The sequence below is a fragment of the Carassius auratus genome, chromosome 8, assembly GCF_003368295.1.
Source record: "Carassius auratus strain Wakin chromosome 8, ASM336829v1, whole genome shotgun sequence".
Classification (NCBI taxonomy): domain Eukaryota; kingdom Metazoa; phylum Chordata; class Actinopteri; order Cypriniformes; family Cyprinidae; genus Carassius; species Carassius auratus.
Window position 1 is genome coordinate 8,368,094 of NC_039250.1, and position 19,675 is coordinate 8,387,768.

Below are 19,675 nucleotides of genomic sequence, written 5' to 3' on the forward strand. Positions count from 1 at the left end.
ATATATATATGTATATATACATACTATATATAGACAGACTGATAGATTTCAGCTGAATAGTATATCAGATTTAGCCATTTCAGCACATATTTTCCCTGTCCAGAAGAAAGTAGAGGCTGTTTATTCCTCCCTGAGATTTGGGAGCTGTGATTATCTGTTCTGCTCCTTTAATGAGCGAATGAAAGCTCAGATCGATACGTTTCCTCAAGCTATCTGACACCCTGTGCTACTTGGCTTCCAACAGACCAGTCCTGAGCTAGTGTTGACAGACAGCTCATTACTCCTGGATCTCTGAGGAAGGACCCTTCTTCAAGACAGATACAGAGAAATGTGGGGGATATATCTTGTTTTCTGTTTTCACTGGGTCCTCTTGATTGAGACCTCAGCGGGGATAAAGTGTTCCCCCGCAGGTCACAACAGAAATCAAACAACTTCTACATGATCAAGCAGCCTTTATAGAGGAAACAATCCTGATTAATTGCTTTATAAAGCTGCTGATGTCCCAAAATGACAAATAAGACTCATAAAAGCACCTTTCCCTCAAAAGATATCTCATAACCAATCATGATGAAGCAGTTTGGAGTAAATGCGAAACTGAATTAAATTTGATAGATACTATGGAGGGTAAGGTTTTTATGATATGTGGCAATGGAAAAGGAAAATACACAAGTTGAACTTCGAATGCAATGGTCAAACATGTCTGTTAAGAGCATGTTTACATAGGGAAAAAAACAATGGAAAAGCAGTGCAGTAGAATGCAAACACCCGTAAAGAACTACTGTATGTTCAATATTTGATGTTTGTATGATGGTGACATTTACTGTTAATAATAGTATACTACTGGGGTTATACTTTTAGTCATTTTGAATTGCCCTTGACTTTTTAAGCTGACCTCTTAAACTAAATGTCTGCATTTTGTCTAAGAAATATTTAGCATTTATATAATTTTATGTGAGGATGGTAGGATATGTTTAAGACGAGTTTGTACAATATTTGCATTCACATTCCATGCATATTTTCTGCAAAGTGAAAAAATGTGTACTTGTTTTACATTTACACCATGCTTATTTGTGTTTTTAAACTTGAATCATGTTGTAATTACATACTTGCCTTAAAGGTTGACTACTAAAAAATCTTGAACCGGCCAAACATTTAAAGAAAAAAAGATACGTTTTATTTTTTTTTCCATAAAACCCAGCCCTGTTTAACTTAATCTTTAAAAAACAGAAAACATTTATTTTATTTTATTATTTTTGATGCACAAAATAAAGTAAGTCATAAAGGTTTGAAACAATATAAAGGTGAGTAAAATTATGTCAGGATTTGTGTGAATACATTTGATATTTAAAAATGTGCCACATATAAATATTGAAATATTCTAAATAAAGAGATAAATACATAAAACACATGTGTTCTGTTCGATTACCATTTACTGCATTTAGTTTTACTGCAAAGCTGCAGGCCTCGTAAAACAGAATAAAGTAACAGGAGGACAGTTTGAATCCAAAACCATAGTCTGTATTCAAAATCCATGAGAGAGCTCCAAGCAAGCAATCTGGTATAGAGAGACAAATCATTTCTGTTTAATTAATTAGCATGTTAAATTTGGTGATTTAAATTCCACTTAAGTTCATTTTTGCTGGTACGTGGTCTAGAAAGAAAAACCTTTAAATATTATTTTAACTGTAGTATAGTGGCAGCCATATTGATACTTACTGCATTGAAATACTAGGCCTATTGGTGATAGAGAAAGTGATATAATTATGCAAATAAAAGCTACACTTGTTTGCTGACCTCAAAACATTCAAATAATGACATTAATAACCAGGGCCTGCTTTGAATTTATGCATCTATTATAATTATATTACTTGCATGCTTTTCCACACGGATACACCTAAATCGACATGACATGAAGTGTGCAACCAATTCCACTTTAATAGTTTGATAACACTGATAAATTAAAGATATTAGCATTTTATTTCATTCGGAATAATGTGCACTGATGAATGGTTCACAATAGGACCGATATGCAAGTAAGCATATAAAGTCAGTTCTGATTTTGTAGCAACTTTAAATTAAAACATGCAGGGTAGGAGGTCTGAATTTTGCCCATGCACTGATGAAATGTTTATATAGTTGATTTGGTTCTAGCTCCTTGATTGACCAAAATAATTATGCAAATCAGGTAACCACACAATCAGCAACTTAATATATGCACATTATAAAACTCTTCTCCATGAAGAACTGCTGCTGTGATCAACAGAACATTGTTTTGTGTGTAAAGCACTAAATTCACTAAAAATAATCTCTGAAAACAAGACGGTTGATGCATCTTGTTACACTAGGATACTGCAACATCCTCGTTATTCTTGAAGCTCAACACTGGACTTTTTTTTTTTACATAAAATACAGCTTTTTTTTTACTGTGGGATGTCTGCCGCGTGGCATTGGCAGGGCTTTTGTGTTGTATCTGTGCCAAGGTCTGGATAGACAATAAACATAAAAAAAGATCATAAGTACCTTTCGCTGACTGAAAAAAGCTCAAACAGATCTCCACTTGGCAGAAGCAGCCTCCATATGTTTGAATAAACCATCAGAGAAGGGTTTTGTACGGCTGGGGTCAGACGAAGAGACAAGGGATTTGCAGTACAAACTGTTCAAACGATGGCAACAAGTAGGCCTACTGTTGATTTAAAATAATACTAGATATATGATGCTACATCAAACACGTCTGAAGTGAACAGAAAAATCTCTCAAAACCTGCAGCAAGCCCAGTGTTGCCAAGTCCATGTTTTTTTCCCACAGAATTTGGCTACTTTTACACTGTTGCCATGGGATGTTTTACATGTCCGAGGATTGAAGCGAATCTAATAATGTGATATTTACCCTATTTTTCTGACTATAAGTCGCATCAGTCCAAAAATACGTCATGATGAGGAAAAAAACATACATAAGTCGCACCGGACTATAAGTAGCATTTATTTAGAACCAAGAACCAAGAGAAAACATTACCGTCTATAGCCGCGAGAGGGCGCTCTATGCTGCTTAGTGTAGACTACAAGAGCACTGAGTAGCGTTAGAGCGCCATCTGGCGGCTGTAGACGGTAATGTTTTCTATTGGTTCATTTATCCTGGTTCATTTCTCTCGGTTCATGTCAAATTAATTTTGATAAATAAGTCGCACCTGACTATAAATCGCAGGACCAGCCAAACTATGAAACAAAGGTGCGACTTATAGTCCGGAAAATACGGTAGCCCCTGGAATGCTACTTTTACCAGGGGAACCCCACAAAAAAAATATATATATTTTTTACCCCTGAGAACATGATTTATTTTTAACCAGGTGATCGCCCCGAAAAGCGATTGGGCTTTGCTGTGAAAACCTGCAACCCTTGACCAAGGCCGATTTCCCCCATAGAGACAAAAACCAGATGAGAAAAAAAATTAAAAAATTTGGTTCTCTTGCCTCTTTGCATTTTAACCAGTTGATAAGAAAAGTATTTTTAAAATTAGAAAAATATATAAATAATTTGTCATAAATAATTATTCACGGTATCTTTGAGTACCCCATGCCCACAATAACAATGTTGTGCATGTTTATTTTCATGATATATCCTATTACCAATTACAAGACATGCCTAGTTAAAAATTATGAAAATGGACAAAATCATTACAAAGTAGAGAAGTCACCCACTCACCAATTTCAAAATGTACTTATAAGAAACAAGTTGTTTTTTTTAAACAACCTTTCAGCAAAGGTAAATTAAAGCTGCACCTCCTTCAGTGTTTTCTCAGGATCTGACTAATGGTCCATAAAAGTGACTAATAATCTTTTAGTAGTAACAAATATGGTGTGCTATTATGCTTATTTTTTTAAGTAATTAAAAAAACGTTTAATAATGCATTAACTTACTGACTTATGACTTGATTTAAATAAAAAGTATGTGAATATATCAAACTAAAACTTGTTCACGAGAAACATGTAAATATCTGCATTTATTTATAATTGCATTAATTGGTACAGGGGACTCACACCATACAAGTCAACCACATGCAAATCTTTTCACACATTACTTGCTGATTTGCATATATTATTACATCATGATTCCAGTCTTATGCCCTGTTCATTTGCCTGAAGACTTCTTGGTAAACTAATTCTTTTCAGACCTCAAATGGTATGACTAACTTGTTTTTGTAGTTCTGGCAGCGCAAGTGAAGCGTGTCTTTCAATTACATTTGCAGGCTGGGAAATTACAAGTGCCAGTTCTAATCAATGCCAAATACTGCCCATTTAAAAACGTCCTGTTCCTCTCGTCGCCTACCACTTTGTCACCTTCAAAATTAATAAGATGTTATTTCAAGTGCAAAAGATGAGTGCCTGTAGTTTAGGGCCAAAAAAATGCTACAAACACATTCATATTAAGATTGCTTGCATAATTGCTGCACAGATATAACAGATACATCGGTCCATCACCACAGTGCTTCCATTTTAATTCAATGCAACATTCATTATAAATGATATCATATTAAAATATATAAATATCAAACTTAAAATACATCCATATAAAATATTAGCATTAAACTGTAAAATAAACTTCAGAAATTAGTGTTTGGTTTGTACTGATATTTCTACAATTTGGCTCTTTTTTAAATTAAAATAGTTTAGTAAACCATTTTAATCTCTGTATTATCATCTACTAATTAGTAACACAAAAGAAAATAATAATTATCTTGAATATTGATCAGTAGAGTATTCATTTTCTCCAAATTCCATCTCTCAAAACAGTAAGAGATGTTTCCCAGACATCTTTCTTAAAGTAATCAAAAGTAGATGTAGACAAGCGTTTGTTTCTTGAACAGAAATTTCCAATAAACAAAGCTTTGTGACTCACTTACCAAACTAAATAGGTACGACAACACATGCTTAGCTTCTGCTCCCCTGTTATGCTCATGCATACATAATATAGCTAATAAAAGACTGATTTAAAATGCAGATGAAACCTGGAAAATCACAGTTTATTTCACAGTGTCTTGCTTGTCATTTTCTCGACGCAGCACTGCAGGCAACTGGCTCTCAGTTAGGCAGATACGCTGAGTAATTGCCCCGCTCCTTTCCTAATTTATGTGGCTTTTTAAATCAGTTATCAGGTAATTACAATACCTCCTTATCAGCAAAATGGATTTCTACCCCATTAGCGCTCCAACAACTGCATGTATCTTAAGTGTGTCTTGGCAGAGACCATTTATAACATCACAACACCTGGTAAAACGAGTTTGGCTGCCTCATAAAGCCATTTTACATTAAAAACATCTTTTCATTCATTTTCCACAGGAGGAAGCCGAAGCGAATAAGCACACACACATGTTTATCTAAGATGTAATCTAATTGAGGGCACAAGGGCATACACTTCTTTTGTTTTTATATAAAGCTTATTAATTATAGTTGACCAACTCAAACTCAACACTTAAGAGAAAACTTTTTTATAAAGTTTATAATTACTAACGTTTTTCAACTGGTTTTTCTTCAAGACACAGATGGCGATCTATGTGACTATTTTATGAAAAAAAAAAAAAAAAAAAAAAAATATATATATATATATATATATATATATATATATATATATATATATATACACAAATAGGACTAAATATACATATATATATATATATATATATATATATATATATATATATATATATATATATATATATATATATATATATATATATATATATATATATATATATTTGTATTTTACATGTTTTTCCCTTACAATAAGTTGTCAGATATTATAGGAGCTGTTTATGAAACTGTATTCAAGGTGGGGAAAAAACAAGCCGGGTTTTACAATTTTTGTGGGAATATTTGGTCCTTTCAAAATAGACTCAAAACTCTTCAGAGATTCAGTTCGCCCTTTAAAACTCAGACACTGTAAAAACAATGCTGTTAAAAATATGAATCACTTTTCTTCCAAACTAACTGCATCAGAAGAACAGACAGAGAACATACCACACATAGCCGGATTTACCACAAGCAACATTTGTCATTACTGTTTCCTTAAAGCTTTCCAAACAAATCTTAACACTGAGCCAGCTACACTTGGAAGATCACTGCTCTGTTCCAAAACCCGCTGAGCTCCCTACAGAGGCAGCGTGTCAAGGCATCGCAGACAAAGCTGTTCCCGAAGGTAGGCATCTTAATTATACCTCCTAGATCCCTCACTTTGGCCAAGTTTTACACCAGGATTGCAAATATCCTTGGCAGTGAAACGTCAGAATGCAATGGAACAAGCTCTGTGAAACATGTTGATTATAAATAAAATTGCATATATTAAAAAAAAATGGTTACAGGAATGCTACTATTGTATAGTAATTTCACAAATAATTACAAAGAAACAGTAAGTAACACATTGATTAAACGTGAAATGTTTAAGGAAAAGTAAGATGTTATAGGCTTTTGTAACATACTCCAATAATTTTTGGTTTACCAAAAAAAAAATGTAATTAAGAGTCAAGTATTAGCATTTTTATAGTGCTGCTAAAGTGGGAATTTGCTCAGCTGAGTTTCCGTGACTTTTGGTTGCTACCTTATTAGGGAGCTGCCTATGTAGGCAATGAGGCATCTTACTAGATTTCTGAACGGAGCTCATGTTTATTCAGTCACTTTTTTAATGATTTAATCATTTGGATATTGTTCTTCATCTGTTAATATCCAGCCATGGTTTTGTTTTAACACAGTCGAGTGCAACATCAACACATAACTGGCAGGGGACGCCGGGGTCTGGGAGTTGAGTAGATTACCACCATATGAGATATAAAAAAAAACGCATTACAGAAGATCTAGGCATACCAAAGGGACCAATAAATGGTCCTGATCTCAACTGCCGTCTGCAATGAACTCTGAGAATTGCCTCAGAGATGCCGCCTCCGGCCCTCTGGAGGAGGAATTTTTGGCAGCACATACGTAACAAGCTTCATTGCAGAGCCACAAAGCGATCCCTAAAAAAGCCATGTTTTTTTTCCGCTTCTAGAATGCTGTCAGATGAAGTTTACATAATGACTTCTCTGTACTATAGGGTAGTGGCCAAGGCCTAATTACATTCAGGCCACTGAGTTTCTCCCACTTAACATACAACTCCCTAACAGCATCTGTTCTAAGTCTTTTTACATAGAAATAAGGTGCTAAAACTGCTTCAGTTCAGGGGTAACACACAGTAAGAACACAAGAGCACCATCTTGGCACATAAATGCCTTCAGAACAAACCACGCTACAGCCTTCTAAAATGTGTAAAAAAAATAAATAAATAAAAAGTTTTGAAATAACATTGGGCCTATTTAATGATTAGTGATGGACACTTTTAAAAAACTGCTTCAGGAAACTTTGAGGAATCTTAAATTTTAACTTGCATTATATTACGGAGCTGTTGAATGCTTGAATCTGATTGGCTGATGAACGTTCTGAGGTGTGCAATTATTTTCTGGGAAACGAACAGCGAACGTAGTTCCAGGCAGCTCTCCTGACCGCATTACAGTTCCATATCACTTCGCATAGTTAACTGTAATAATGGTCGATTTTATCAGTAAGCCTATATATAGTGTAGCAGCTTAAAGGCTACACATGACATTTCTCGCTAGTGAGGTAATAACAGCGCTGTTTAGAGACTCACAGAGGTAACGTTAGCCGAATTCACACAAGCTCTCTCTCTTTCTCTCTTTCTAATAACTTCATTAATAACTGCATCAGAATGCTATCATGGCTCAAGCCTCCATTACCAGCTTTAAAATGATGTTTTGGAAAAAGCAAAAGAGGCATTGGATGAGATGCGGAAGAAATCCTATTCACAATAGCGATTTAAGTAGAAAAACTGGACAAAGCCGTTGAATTATTAGAAAAATAATACAAACCCGAGGTGGTGATGCAACCACGATGCTAATAATTTTTCTAATAATTCAACGGCCTGTTGGTTATTATTCCTTAATTTGTACCACCTAGAAAAAAGTGCTACATAAGACTAAATATAGTGGGCAGCAACCCAAGTTCGAGTCCTGTGGCTTGTGGTGCTTTCCCAGCCTCATCTCTGTATTCACTGATATAACAAATTATAAATTCATGTAAAAACTTTGGCATAGCACATTAACATGATATTGAATATTTGGCGGGGTTTTCATTGCATTTACACTGCTTTAACCAGCAGATGTCCTCAGCGTGCAGTTTCAAGCTTTTCATAACAGTGAATCATTTTGCAAATCAATTGGTTCAATAGATTCAAAAAGCCTTGATTCTATCAATAATACTATTTATATACATTAGATCCAAGATAACCAATTAGGATACACAAGCAATTTCCCCCCTAGTTCAATATTTCTTAAGCGATTGTGTTAGGTGAATGACTGATTTTAAAATGTTTTTTATCACATATTTTCATCAAGGCTACATTTCTTAAAGAAATAAAATTAACTATTTTCTATGTAAATATATTTTAAAATGTAATTTATTCCTGTGATGGCAATGCTGAATTTTCAGTATCATTACTCCAGTTTTCAATTTCACATGATCCTTCAGAAATCATTCTAATATGCTAAGACTCCTTTTAGGGGTAAAAAAAAAAAAAAAGTTCATCATTTGGTTTCTTCGTTTTAACAATTTTGTGACTTTTATTAGTAGATTCTACCAGCTAAATAACTACTAGCTACTATGAAAGCAAAATTCCATGCTTCACCAATACAACATAACACAAAAACTCTTTTACATTCTACCATAACTGGACATTAATCACATACTGTACAATGCTTTCTCCTTTCTCATTTTCCTAAAAAAAACAACAACACTTAATTTGCTCACTTACACATTTATCCTCCCCCCAAACTCCCATGAAGATCATGCTAGGAATTGCCAGTTCAACTAAGTTCAACAAAAGTGACATTTTGTAAAATGGAGAGTACTGTAAGAGTACTGAAAACACTGAAATTAGGTTGCATAAAAAGCTGAAGAATTGCGTTGCACTGCCTCATTTTAAAGCAAAGCAACAAAAATATTTGTTTTTCAGTGCATGCACTCATTTTGGCGAATGTGCCCTGAGAAAAATTTATTTTGGATTATTTAAAGGCCACACAGTGGAAAAAAGGATAAATGTGAAAAAAGCTCGAGGTCAGGCTTATCCTTATTGTCTTTCTTCAGCCCGACTCCTCAGATGCCACTGTGACCCTGTGTGCTGTTCTGTAAATGGTGACTACAACAGTAGACAGCTTTGGTGTCCATCATATATTAGGTGCATACAGGCAGTTCTCTGCCTCAGGCTTAAGTTGGGCAAACGAGGCACGACTGGTCTGAAAAGGTGGTGTGTGGCAGCGACATTCGAGATCTGGCAGACACTAATGGAGCGAGCCAGCTGAGGCTGTGACAAGTGCACCGGCACCTGCGGCAATGACACGTCACATCACATCACCACGGGTGACTGACACGTCACCTTCACCAAATCCAGAGGACCTAGGTAGGAAAGAGACGAGCACAAATTCTGTGCGCGGCTCTGCAGAGCACAGACACGCAAACGCCTCTCTCCATTTCCCTCTTTTTGTATTTTTATCTCTCCATCTTGCTTCCTTTGACTTGTTGTCTCTCTTGCTGCAGAAACATTTCTGTGTGCAAGCGTACCATACTCAAAGTTTACAAAATGAATTTTTAGCATATGTACACATGCATTTAGTATTAACAGGATGAGTCATCTTGTTCACAGGTGCATAAACTAATTCACGTCCAGCTAAATGCTCTCTAAAATAAATTATAAATACCACCTGTCTTTGACTACAGCCAGTAGCAGATCGTAGCAGTAGCAGATGATGATGAAGAATCAATGCAAAAAAAAGTACACAACGAAGACACAAAGCTTAGTCTAAAATCTTTTGTAAATATGACATAAGACACTCTAATTAAAAGTAACGTTACCTCTTCCGTTCAGTAAAAGAGGCCATGAAGAGGCCGTTAATAATAAAAAGACTAACAGGCCATATGCCTAACATAAAATATTCAATTGAACGTGTCCATCAAAGCATTTTTAGCCAGGTGCAGATTTGGTTGCTATGATGTGGAATGTGATGTCTGATCCTCTACTGCCTACACCATTGAAGCCATTGAATTATTACGCCATCACACTATTTGCATTTACTGAAAAAACACACCAAATTTTTTCCTTCCCCTCGCTTGGGCCCCAAGTGCACATAGGCCCCTGGGCCTGCGATCATAATGCCTATTGGATAATTTGGCCCTGTAACGCAATGTAAATATAGTAAATATCCACACTGACTGCCACGCATGCTCCTCAAAACATTAGATTCAGCGCACAACCCACGCAATGAAGATAATTCCCCAAACAGCTGCAATTGCAGGTTTTCAAACAGAGATGGTGTCAAAGAGGCAAAACCTTTGGACTGCAGCTTTACCAGCGGCCTGTCGAACCTCTGGCTCCCCTCTGATGATCCCCAGCTTCGTGTTTCACGGTAAATGTCACGTTCCATTTTTCTTCAGCTATTACTGATGTCCATATGCCAAACGCTAACAGAGGCTTGCCTGCAGACAGCTGTGCAGGCTAAGCGACGCCTGCCAAACACACTGACAGGACTGTGGAAGGGGGGGCAAGCCACTCAAAGTTCAAATACAACTTTAAGCGGCAATATGAAACGTTAACAGACCACATAATGACCTCCAGTCCTGCTCTGTGATACATTCAGAAGACTTTCTCTTTATAATTCATATCGGTTATGCATATTTCATGAGGTTTGTAATGGGAATTGCATCCATACTTAATATTCTTTGACTAATCCCTGGGTGCAGAGGACCAGCATGCATTTTAGCATGGCACAGATGCGGTCTGCATTCTGGATGAAGTTTTGATTGAGTTTGCATGCCAAGAGCTGGAAATATGTTGCTGGTTGGACATATATGACTGTGCAGACTGCTAAAAAATGGAAACGGGAAGACTGTCGCAGTTTATACCATCCCTTATTTTCTTGGCACTTCCTTAGACTTTGGTACAATTTGCTGAGACGGTTTGAAGCATCTCTTGTGGCAAGGCTTCGAACTGCACCAGACATTCAGACAGCTGGAAGTGGCTGCTGTCCAGAAGAGCGGCAGAGATGCTAGTAACCTACACACCAGGTGTGACGGGGCTCGAGTGAGCGAGTGATTAATACAGACCTCTACTGTGACAGATTCCCCAGGAAATCTGTTCGACCCTGGTTTCCAAATCAAAGGTTATTTGTCTCTGTGAGTGGTCAAGGAGAGGAGTAAGCATGGGTGAAAACATATGTTACTCACTGTCTTGGATGAATTTTACTTTAACCAGTGGATTAGGAAATTCTGGAGGGGAAAACAGAGAAATAGTCAGAAAATAAGTGTGGCTTATCATTTTTTGGGGGTAGAAACTTACCATGATTGTGCCAGTATTTCCTTATAATATAAAAAGAATTTCAAAATCTATTAAAATCTTTTTTTTCTTAAAATTATGATAAAATAAAGAAAATAAGATAAGATACAATTGTATTATTAAAAAAATAAAAAAAATAAAGCTTTCACCCCAATTTTCAAACAAATTGCCAAAATAAAAATCTAAATTTTCAATACTGTAATTTAAAAAGCACAATCTTATATTAATTAGAAGTCTATCGTGTTAGTATTTGCTGTACTACATATAATTTCTGCTGATTAAAAAATAATAATAATACAATACTGTATTACAGAGAAGCTAATGAGAATATTAGGAATTACCAAAAAAAAAAAATATATATATAAAAAACATCTGTACACATCACAGTTCTGAGAATAAGATTATATAAGAGCAAAACAATAGTTTTATTTCATGTATTATGGTAATGAGAACCTGTTTGCTAATAATGCAAATAAACATTAAGTACATACTGGTAAATAAATAAGCACATAAAAACATAAGTAAGCAAATGAATAAATAAAAAGCTAGCTAGCAATGATCCTAAAAACATGCTTCCTTTTCACAATGAAAAGTTTAATTTCTTTTGCTTTTGTCTTTTGCTTTCAGGATGAAATATCACCTGGAAATGTTTTCGTGGGATTCTAGTCACTGTGATTCTGTTTAAAGATTAGCCACCACATAGTTTAAAGGTATCGATTGCGAGAGGCAACACCGTCTGCACGGGATGATATAAATTAGTGCATCTGGGCCTGAGCAGTGCAACAAATGTGTTTTTCACATGCAGGTTTTCCGTATGAAATGCAGCTTCAGTCATTTTGAAATAGTTACTGATGCAGACACAGGCTAATGAGCCTAAATGACCCATTCAACGACATCAATAACATTAAACACTTATTGCACAAAAAAGTCAATATCCTTTCTTTTGTGGTGCCTGAAATAAATGGCACAAAGTGTGCAAATGTTGATTTAAATAAAACAAGGTCTTGGTCATGCAGTGAGCTCTCTCGGTAACCAAGCAACCGGTGAAATACGTCTTTGAATTATAATAAGCTAAATTAGCAGTCCTACTTCCAGAGCTCTGTAGGGCAGCCATGCTGCTCACAGTGAGGGTTAATGTGATCCCACTGAGGGAACGTCTACAGCCTGCCTACAGGAGGAGCCCGACTCCATTTAAAACCCACACAGGAGTGTTTCAACCTGCGGCTAATAAGCAGTACGGGTTAAGGGACCTCTGTAATACCACCACAATCAAGTTCTCATTCCCCCGCTGCTAATCTTAGCTGCCCTTGTTATTCCTCTGTAATGAGGTGATCAGTTAGGAACACTTTCTGTTGTTTGTCTGCCATATAATCTGTTTACTGTTGTTCGGCTTACGAAAAAGTGCCCCCCTTCTGCTGACACTGGGAAAACTCCCGGCAGCCGCATGAAATCCCATAACACACTGGGGCTTTCAAGAGCCAACAAAGCCTAATGACTATTAAAGGCTAATCTGTGGGCATTGTTTTGGACACTGCCAGTGATTGTGGCTATTGGTTGTGCTGCCTTTGCAAATGGCATTTTAATACAAGCAGCTTGCTCCTTGTATTGTTTCTGATCGAAAAACTCTCTGGAAAAGCAATCCTATATTTTGCTCAGTTGTATACACATTAGAGGTACACATTATCCCACGAGACGAGACACAGGACTGGGTTCAGGAAAGCTAGACAAGACAAAATTTTTAGACTCAAAATATATATTTAATTAATTCAAAATTGTATATTGATTGATATTAATTGTATATATAGGGGAAAATAGTATTTTATTCAACTGAAAAAAAAATGCAAAAAAAAAATGTAGGTGCATTTTGTAATCGACTTGTACTTTGTGAAACTAAACTTCTATTTAAATTAATTATATGCAGCTATAAACATGTAAATTAGAGCTGCACGATTTCGGATATATTGAGAATCATGTTTTTATATATATATAAATTGGAGATCACGATTCTCTTAAGATTTTGAAGAAAAAAAGATTAGAAAACTGAAAAAACGTGCTCCTCACGCTCCACTGATGCTCACAGTGTGAAAATGATTGAGATTGCGATCTTTAATCCCCCCCCCCCCCATTATCTTATTTACTTTATTAAGAATATATGTTGTGGAGATCATACACATATACAAAAATATCTTCTTTTGTGTTCTGCCAAAAAAAAAAAAAAAAAAAAAAGTCATTCAGGTCTGGAGTGACATGAGTGAGTAATGACAAAATTTTTATTTATCGGTTTACTATTGTATTAAGTTGCTTAAGTTGACATCCTATAAGACAAAAGTCCTCTTAAAATGCCACACAAAAACTTCAGCACTAACGAGTGGGAATTAACTACATTTCAAAGGGATAGTTCACCCAAAAGTGAAAATTGTAGCATGAATTACTCACCCTCATGTTGTTCCAATCCCATAAGACCTTTTGTTCTTTCTTTGTGCACAAAATGTATTCTTCTGGTTGTTGAACGTAGTTGCACTGCAGTCTATGCAGGGTCAAAAAGTTTAAAATATCTAAGTTTGTATTCTGAAGATGAACAAAGGTCTTAGGGGTTTGGAACGACATGAGGGTGAGTAATTCAAGATAGAATTTTCATTTTTGGGTGAACTATCCCTTTAAGTAGAGAAACGGGCTCATCCTAACATCAAAAGTCTACACATAAATAAACATGACAATAAAACCAACAACTGGAAATAAAACTAGCCAACGGTCAAACGCTGCAAGCATAATTATCCATGCCCCAGTGCATGCTTGGAGGAAGGCAAATTGGTCTGCTGATTTTACAGCAAATAAATTGTAATAGATATTATTTACTCAATCTAAACATGAATTCTTCAGTGTTGAAATTCATACTGCTCATGTTTCTTGAAGTGGAACATGAGCTGGATTTTGTATTGTGATTTGATCACGATTTTATTTACCAATTATCTAAGATCTGCATTGTTGGATGACATCTGGAGATACGTGAGGTGAACACTATAATGAATGTTATCAGGAAAAGCACATCTTGACTCAGGGGATCCTTCTTTCACAGACCAACAAAAAAGACAACTCATTCCTTATCTCTTGTAAAACTATCACCAATTCACTTCCTTTCCCATGCAGAAAAAAAAACCTACAGCTGTATTTATTTATTTTGGACTACTGCTTGCAAAGAAGGACATAACCGTAGCCCTGAAAGAAGCAGCTTTACAGGAAATGTGATCCTTGGTGAGAATGAACAGTCAATAAGCTTCGAAGGAAGTTTATTTGATGTGGAGCCAAAGAAAGAAATGGTCTGGCTCTGGCACAGAGATGAACAAGATTGACAACAAATACTCATGACTCATGACAGGCATCACTTTTTGTTTTTAATCTTCTACTGTAGAATGTGCTGTGATCTGTATTGTGTGATGGCATATTTATGATACTTCACCTAAAAATTTAATTTTTGTAAATTAGATTATCAGAAAAAACTTGGGAGAAATTTAGCATTACATCACTTGCTCAACAGTGGATCCTCTGCAGTGAATGGGTGCCGTCAGTATGAGAGTTTAAACAACTGATAAAAACATCACAACAATCCAGAAGTAACGTGTTGTTTTTCTTAAAACTGTTGCCTTTGACCATAATATAAGTCCTCTACCCATTGTATAGCTTCCTCCAGTAAAAAAGTAATCTTGTCTGAATCAGGAGAGACATATGAACAGATCAAGCACAAGTCCTAAACAAACATGTCATTGTATTTTGATGTAAAAGGACAACAGGGGATTGGCTTTTTCACTAAAGGAACTTACAAGACAGTACCGATGGTATATTTATGGATATTTATGGGTTACTGTTTTTATCAGCACTATGGGCTCTCATTCTGACGGTACCCATTTACTGCAGAGGATACGGCAGTGAGCAAGTGATTTAATTTCTCCAAAGCTGTTCTGATGAAGAAAAAAACTTTCAGCCAACTTTTATCTTTAGGTGAAATATTCCTTTAATAATCTGCCATTTTGGAACAGGTTTTAGTTCTAAGATTCCTTAAAACGCTGCTACAGTGGCGGCTCACAAGGTTTGGGAAACAGAGCTTATTAATTATGAAATAAGGAGTCAACCATAGAGGTTGTATAGTCTACTGAAAAACATTTCTCACTCTTACAGTCAAAAGCTGTACTGACACAAGGTCAGCCAACTGTGCATTTCTAATTGAAGCGCTTTGCCACCAATACCTGCAATTTTACAAGAAAATTTCTGAATCGGATCCATGTGCCACTAGACATCCACAGCTGTGATAAAACGGTGTGCATAAATCCATCCGATTGAAAGGACATAAATGGATGACTAAAGTGCAAATCAGCAGAGATCAATTAGAAGCTGCTCGCTGTCATAAAAATCAACCTTGTTGTGAGTGACCAATTTGTTTGCACACTGACATTTGATTTTCATTCATTTTGTCAGGTCGCACAGTGTCAAAGAACCACGAAGGTTGCCATTTTAAAAAGCAATTCCATGAAAAATTATAGTCTAATTTTGAATCGTTTTCCTACCTCCTGAGTCAGAAAATGACCAACGGATAAACAGAAATAACATGCTGAAAAACTGTTTGGGAAAACTGAAATAGCATTGTGAATTGTGAGAATAAACAAAATTTCATACACCAAATTCAAATGTGTGACAAAACACTCAAGTCTTATAAAATGTGGTAATATTTAATCAAAATATCAAAATGTATTTAAGCTTTAATGTTATTTAATGTAAAAATAAAAATGTAAAAATAATAAACATGACAAGCATTTAATGGAGTATAGCTTATAATATATTATAGTATAGCTTCTACGAGCAGTATAGCCAGGGCCATAGATGGCGTGAAAGGTGGTGATGATTATAGGGGCCCATGGCTGAGGGGAGGCCCCAAGGAGATCTAAACCGACTGGCTGAGGCCAGCCTAAAAAGCTCTCAGGGCAGTTGATGGGCCATGTCTATGTATCAAGCTTATCATTTGCACATGTTTTTAAGCCTTGCCTATTTAAACTTTCAAAACAATCAAATTATTATTATTATTTTTTTTTACTAGTGGTTGCAGGACACTAAAGTTCATTTATGTAAGTGAATATAGCAAAATAAAGTAAATTGTCACATATTATACCCTGAAATTCTTGATACATTGAACTACAAGTAAAATGTATAAACAAATTTGGACCAAAACTTATTCAGACACTTTTACCTGACCATTTTTGCTTAAGTGTTTTTTCTTTAATTGTTAATACCAAATTTTTACACCACAGACTGAACAAAATCAAACATTGCTTGGCAATTGGTCAACAACAAAATATTGATAGTTGTGTAAATATTGTCATACTAACAGTTATCAAAATTTTTAGTTGATCATTACATAATTTTCTATAAAGGTTATCTGACATTATCAAGATGAATTTGTTCTGACACAGTTTAACTCTGAGCTCATGTCATATTTTATTAACATTTTCTAATTTATAGCAAATAAACATTGATAATGTGAGAAGTGTTGAAGATGTCTGAATAAATTTTGGTTTGACTGTATATTTAATTTTTACAGTGAAGAATATGCAGTGCTATTTTACCTTTAATGGACAGCTACAAACTTGAAAAAACTAATAGTACAAATAAATAAACAGAACGAAGATACAAATGAAACAATTTCAAACAGGGCCCACTGGTACAAACTGCACTAGGGTCCCACAAACCCCAGCCACTGCCCTGAGTATAGCTTCTGAAGACCACACCACCTCGCAATTACAAGGATTTGCTCATGAATATTAATTAAGTGACGCAACGTTCGCTTAAAAGGAAGAGTTGCTTATATTGTAAAGGTGTGGTACATTAACAAATATTTAGAAATCAATATTGTTCAATTTATTGTTCAAATATTCATATCGGGTGCACATACGTTTATGTGCAACAATTATTAAATGGAGTCTGAAAGAATGCAACAAACACATAATTCTCGGAGAGGGTTGTGAAATATTCTTAACTTGAAACTCTAAGCACCATGAACTTCCGTCGCGCACTTTCTGTCATGTAAAACAACGAAAATCAGCCAATCGCATTTCAAATGATAGTTGCTTATAGTGTCTTACATTATAAAATTGTTGTTATGATCGTTCACTTTAAATCCATATTCAACTGCCAATGCCCAAACTAGTGCAAACCAAAGACTATATAAAAAAAAAAGATAAAAAAGGACTTTGCGCAAACGAACTAACTGTTAGTTAGTGGAAGATGACTACGATATCACTTAACCGCTTCATCAACCAGCGCCCTCTGTTGACCAACAGAAACAACACATACTTTTATATAAAAATACAGATTTTTATTATTTATTTAATTCATTCATTCATTTATTTATTTTTTACTTTGAAGTATATTCTCAAGTAGTCTCCTAAAAACAATGTTTTGGTCTTAAACAGAAGTTTGAGAATAAATTATTTTAAATAAAACATAAAAAGTCAGTTAAAGCCACTTTGAAACATACACATTGTGGCCTACTGTTTCTCTTTTTCGTTGATGTCAGCTTTGGCTGGACTTTATGAATCTTTCCCTTTCTGAGCTCAGTAGTTACAGTGAAGACTTTAATCTGATAGAGATTGGACTCTCCAGCCAAAGTCATTTTGTTGTTCTCATGGAGAAGTTTAGTTGGCTGTGCACTGGGTCTGTGGCCACACTGTCCAAACAGACAGCTTGTGCTTGACTGCCTGATTCAATCCTGTATTTACATAACAAAACATTACAGATTTATTGAAGAATATCCAAGAATTCCAACTTTGGGGTTGTGACCTGAAAAATTCTAAGAACTGTATTCATTAAAAATGTAGAACTGTAGGTGTAAATATGCAGCTATAAATAAGTGAAATGTGATGGCACACTGAAAGGATCACATCCTTGAAATTTTGGTTTGCATAGGGGAATTAAGCTATATTATCCCATTGAGACAAAAGTGTCACCCAGTGCTTTAAAAGTGCTGGTATTTCTCTAACACTTATTTGTATCACAGGTCTCCCGGCAATCCAGTCAAGACACACCCCTCAATTGTCTGGTCCACCCCTTTAACATGCTATATGTGGAGGCAGGCCTGCAAAGCTGTTTAAATCAACACCAAAAAGCGATCTATATGCATGTAACAGTGGAGAAGAGATGCAGGGTGCCCAAATGATTTCTTATAGGTCTTGTTAAAAAGTCAGTAACAATAAAATTGACTAAATAGTAAAATAGTAAATGCGTTGTAATTCTTTACAACATCCTTTGCAAGTGGAAAATTGGCTGGGTGCTCCGTTAAAGGGTTAAATACAAATCAGGAAGTAATTTGGAGCTGTTGCACAAAGAAAGATTTGTGGGAACCTGTTGTCCTTTGGAGAAAATATGACGCGTGAGATTAATGCAATTAAATTTAAAGGGGCTTGTTTTTTTTGGGGGGGGGGGGGGGATCACAAGTATATTTATCTGTAGAGGTCGATCATGAATACAGCATATCTGATTAAATATTAATTATTTGATACATAATAATTAATCAGTACATAAAAATATATAAGATATTATTTTTTTAAATACAAAATAAATGCAATATTACATTTGGAGTTTTTTACAATGCCTGGCAAAACTGAATATATTGTGTTTCCTCATGTAAATCGATAATCCATTTATAATAATTTCTTGTTTATCTGCTTTCCATCAACATACATTTTCTATTCTATGGCTTCAGAAAACATGTATTGACTACTTTCATGGTACTTTTAAGGTTATTTGTGCACTTTGAAGCTTGAAAGCTTCAGTCGTCATTAATTGTAACTGCATGGAAAAGAGCAAGTTTTCCTCCTGTGTTCTACAGAAGAATAAAAAATGGAACAAAACGTAACTGATAGAAAAGTAAGTGATAGATTTAAGGAGTATGTATGAGAAAGAGAGGAGCTGTATTTAACAGCCAACTTGAACCAAGCCTTTAAAACCATCTCACTGCTTAATTTTCTAAGATATAGAGCTTATTAGGATAATTATGCTACAGCAAAAAGTAGTTTTGGTCCTGATTATCCAACTGTAATTTAGAAATGACATTTTAATAACAGCAGTTCATGGTAAATTTACCAGAACTGTTATCATCTTGATGTTTTCAGGAACACCAGAGGCTTTAATCTCCGTGTATACAGCACCATCAAGTGGTCATATTTAAAACATATTGTGCTCTTGAAGCAGATTTCTTGTGCAAGGCACTG